Below are 4,961 nucleotides of genomic sequence, written 5' to 3'. Positions count from 1 at the left end.
TTAGAGTTGCTCACAGTCGGAAATGGTGACCTTCTTGCTGGTCTTGCCATTCCTGGACCTGAAATGCTCTGTGGCTTCCACAATGTTCACACCTTCTTTCGCCTTCCCAAAGACCACGTTTGCCATCCAGCCACTCAGTTTTGGCGGTGCAGATAAAAAACCGGGAACCATTTGTGTTTGGTCCAGGATTTGCCATGGACAAGACGCCAGGACCTGTATGCTTCAGAATGAAGTTCTCATCCCCAAATTTCTCTCCGTAGATGGACCTGCCGCCAGTGCCATTATGGTGTGTGAAGTTACCACCCTGGCACATGAATCTTGGGGTAATTCACTGAAAGGAGAAACCCTTATATCCAAATCCTTTCTCTCCAGTGCTCAGAGTGCGAAAGTTTTCTGCTGTCTTTGGAACTTTTGTCTGCAAATAGCTCGAACAAGATGTGGCCCAAGGGCCCATTAACCATGATGTTGAAGAACACGGTGGGGTTGACCATGGCTGCAGGAAGAGGCGGCAGGGGACAGCAGCGTCTGCAAAGCCAAAATCCTTGTTTTTTGACGCACAAAAGACAAACAAAACTACACACATATACATACATAACAACAATCACATTTGTGAAAGAATAATGATCTTTCAGAGGTATTGGGGCCTGAAGTCACATTTTTTTTGTTGGTTTTGAACTCTCTTGAGCAGAAAGGACACAAAACTGTCCCTGTGAAGTTCTATCTCCACCCAAACTTCATTCTGAGAGGAAACTTTTGTGTCCATCTTTGAATTTTGAGAAGCGAACAGAATTATGCAATTTTCATAAAATTAAAACCTATGATACCTGTGAGGGTGCGCATGCTTCCAAGCATATAGGAAACTGACTGAAAAGGGGAAAACTAGTTAGGAACAAGGCATCTAGGTATGAGAGGGTTGAGGTGTGAGGGGAAGCTCGTGGTTAAGGGGGAGAATATACTGGCCATTTTCTACTCATTTTCCTCATTGCTGTGACAGGATTCCTGACAGGTCAAGGGAAGAAGGACTTTCGGAACAGTTCATCATGGTAGGGGAGGCTTGGCAGTTGAGTTAGCTTGGTTGGTGTCTGTAGGATCTTTCTTGTGTGGTTCTGACCAGAAAGCAGGGAGTTTGGGCAGGAAGAGAAGCCAAGATCTGCCCCCACGAGGCCCACCCCTGAGTGATCCATCTCCTTCAGCAATGCATTACCTCATGATGTTCCCACTGTCTCCCCCAGACCGAGCTGGGTGGAGTGTTTGTAACTGGGACCCATAATCAGCAATACCATATCCATACAGGTGTGACAGTGCCTATAGTACTGTTTGGAGAGCATGGGGTCAGGATGAAGCTCTGAGCCCCATTTCCCTGGATTTCCCACTTAACAGGTAGACACAGTTCTGCAGCCTCTCCAACTCTGTTTTAGTTCTCCGTAAAGCAGACATCTGAATGTTGGCTTGGTGCAAGCATTCAACAAAATACGATGTGCTGAGCACAGTCCCTGCCACATGGGATCGCTTGACAAATGGAAGTTAATTGTCTTTTTATGAAAAGATAACAGAAGTGATTAGAGTAGAAACCCAAAGGATTCAGAGGCTCAGTTAACACAATTCCTCAAGCCATTGCCCTCAGTTTGAGAAATAACTGGAATCTCTTGGGTGGCTCCTTAGATGCCAGGAGGCTGGGCCCCATCCCAGAGCTGAGTCAGGGGACCTGGGACCTCCGAAGTCTTTCCCAGGTGATTCTGGAGGCTTGCCTGGCTGTGAGATTGGCAGTTGAAAAGGGAGGGAAGCTACTGCATGAAATGATGTGCAGACACACAGGGGTGTGTCACAAACCTGCTTGGAGACAGGCTGAGCCCGGGGCTCACTGACTAGCCTATGTACTCAGACAGTGAGCTTCAGGCTCAGGGAGGCCTCGTCTCAAGAAACAAGATGCAGAGCAATGCCTGATGTCCACCTGTGGCCCCTGCACGCACACACACAAGTGAGTGCACTCATGCCCACACACCAGCAGGAGGTATCTACCCCTAACTAAAAGTGTGTGTCGGGGCGATGGGCAGAGTTGTTATCTACAACAACACTGGCAACAGCAGCTGAAGTTTAAGAACAAGGATATTTAATTGACACACACACAAGCGCCAAGTTGTGTACTTTAAATGTGAACAACTTATTTATTTATTTAATTTTTTTTGTGACAGGTTTTCACTATGTAACCCTGTCTGACCCGAAACTTCCTATGTATACCAGGCTGGCCTGAAGCTCACAGATATCCACCTGTTTCTGCCCCCTGGGTGCTGGGATTAAAGATGTGGCTGGCCGAAGGTGAACATTTTTTTGCTAATCATTCCTCGACAGGAATTGGGATTATTATAGGGAAGGCCTTCGGAAGGCTGAAGGTCAGGAGGTCAGGCTGTGGCTGGGACCTACTGGCCTGGCTTAGACATTGATTGATGGGAGCCGGCCTTTCTATGTCATAGATTCTCTTCTTTTCTGTTGAGGGTGGAACCCAGGATCTTATGCATGTTAGACAATCTCTCTCTCCAAATGATGTCCTTAGCCTTGTCATGGGCTGCAGCATGCCTGGGTAGCGTGGAGGAAGTCCATTTGCTCAGGCTAACACCAGTGGGAACAGTGTGGGGAAGGGGTCTTGAATATGCAGCATTTGAACACCTACCAGTTACTTTCATTTTCTTGCCTTTTCCCTCTTTGACCTCAATTTCAGGGTGCAGAAAATTTGGGGGCAATTTATTCCAAAGATGTCCATCCTGTCCTCTGTTCTTCTCATCCAAGGGTAGAGAGGAGAGCCAAGCTCCAGCTGGAGCTCCAAGAACATATGGGCCTTGGAAATCATAATAAGAGGGAGCCATCTTCTTCATTAATTGATTAATGTAATTAAAGAAAGATAAGTATGTCGATGCCGAGCACATTAGAGTTAATTTGTACAGGCAATTAGCTGTACTCCCTCCTTCATGCTAACTGCCTCAGGAGCTCTGTACACAGACACCCTAGGGTCAAGTCTGGCCCCCAAGGACCTTATTCTAGGACCCCAAGAAGAGCACGACTCTTCAGACAGGGACTAGAGCAAAGCTCTATGACCTTGCGAGAAGTCCCTTAACTTGCGTTCATCTCAGTTTCTTCTAGGCCCAATGAGGGTGATTACTCTGATCTCTTAGAGTGGCGAGCACACAGTGAGGTGTGTGTGTGGATGCCAGGAGCAGTGTGGTCCCTTCTTCCTTGTGTCCTTCTGGGGACATCATCTTTTTCAGACCTGGGCACACCTTGCTCTGGGCTCATGGCTTGAGATGTTCTAGAAGGTTCTCAAGACTTCATGGGTCTTGTTCTTGCCTCATTTTCCTTTATTCCAACCTGGTATCCATGCTCACTTGCTCTCCTGGGGCTGTTTCCAAACTTGCCTGTCTGTCTTCATGTCTGCCTGTCTTCTAGACAGAGGTGCTCCTGGGGGAGCTGAGGTAGTTCAGAGATCCAGGTAGTTGTGTGGGGTCTCCCTCAAGGTTTGATCACTATAAAGCTGATTTCTTTGTTTCTCCTGTCCCAATGCCAACCTTTCTAAGGTTCCTGACTTTTGTCACCATCTTAACAAATCCAGTAGGTTCCAAGGAGGCCTCTCACCCTCCACCCCCTACCCCCTACCCCATTGTGTGCCCTAAAGAAATCTTCCCTAGAGTGACTCCTCCCATACTCTGTCTACCTTTCCCTGTGTCTATATTAGAGACCTTCTTCCTCCAGTTACTCCTCCCCACTACTTCCTGAAGATTACCACCCCAGACCACGCCCATTTCCTGTCCCACCTTCCACTCTGTTCACCCTTCTTGCTTTGATATCCTTACTCGCTTCTCAAACCACAGGTCCTCATCTTAGTTGACAAATACACACACACAACTATCTTCTCCACCTGCCTACAGAGATAACAAATTTACCACATCAACACTCTGTCCCCAGCTACTCCCCACCTTCCCTCAGCATCCTCATAGTCTTACTCCAGGATATAGCACCGATATCCATCAGTGTCTTCAGCTAACAGCTGGGGGTCACTCCTGCAACTCTCTCCCCCTCATCTGCCACGGCTGAGCACTATTAGGTTTTTACAGCTTTATTGAGGTACGATTGAGAAACATTTAAAGGTTTTTAACATCAGATATGTCTTGGAGGCCCTCACCACCCTGAAGATAATGAACATTTTCATCAAGTCTCAAAGTTTCCTTATGACCCTAAGTAAGGCTTCTTGATCCCTATTTACATCTCCATCAATCCTTAGGCAACAACAGATTCATTTTCTACCACTGAAAAGTAGTTTGAGAGCACATGAGATGGATCAGTGGGTTAAAAGGCCTACTGCCAAGCTTGATGATCAGAGTTTGGTCCCCAGGACTCACACAGTGAAAGGAGAGCACCAACTCCTGGAAATTTTTCTTCAACTTCCATGTGGTACCTCTCTTTGTTAAATAAATGTAAAACAAAATAAAAAAGAGGTGCTTTCTTTTTTATAGAATTTTATAGAAATGGAAATTACACACTGCATTCCCCCCCCCCCCGTGACCTTTCTCACTCATAATTATTTTTTAATGTAATATTTTTATTGATTATTTGGAAATTTCACCTAATGCACCCTGACCATATTCATTTCCCAGCCCTCCCAAACTACATCCCTATCCTTGTGACCTTCCCTAAAACAAAAGAAGAATAAGAAGAAGAGGAGGAGGAGGAGGAGGAGGAGAAAGAAGAAGAAGAAGGAGAATAAGAATAAGAATAAGAATAAGAAGAAGAAGAAGAAGAAGAAGAAGAAGAAGAAGAAGAAAATCAAGTTCAATTTTCATTGCTCGTATACTCACTGGAGCATGATCAAACTCCCAGTGGCCGCCTCTTAAACAGGGTCTTCCCCTGCCCCCACCCCTGCCAGAAGCCATCACCTGTGAAGAGCTACCCTCCAGCATCTTAAGCACACTTGT

The 4,961-nt window shown here is 46.2% G+C and overlaps 1 pseudogene; it reads right to left on the bottom strand.

Moving 5' to 3' along the window:
* Positions 1-491, bottom strand: LOC106022197 (annotated as a pseudogene).
* Positions 492-4,961: the final 4,470 nt, after the last annotated feature.

This window comes from Mesocricetus auratus, unplaced genomic scaffold (genome assembly GCF_017639785.1).
Source record: "Mesocricetus auratus isolate SY011 unplaced genomic scaffold, BCM_Maur_2.0 Super-Scaffold_100028, whole genome shotgun sequence".
Taxonomy (NCBI): domain Eukaryota; kingdom Metazoa; phylum Chordata; class Mammalia; order Rodentia; family Cricetidae; genus Mesocricetus; species Mesocricetus auratus.
Note: the sequence above shows the minus strand (reverse complement) of the source record. Positions and strands in the feature narration are given on the sequence as shown.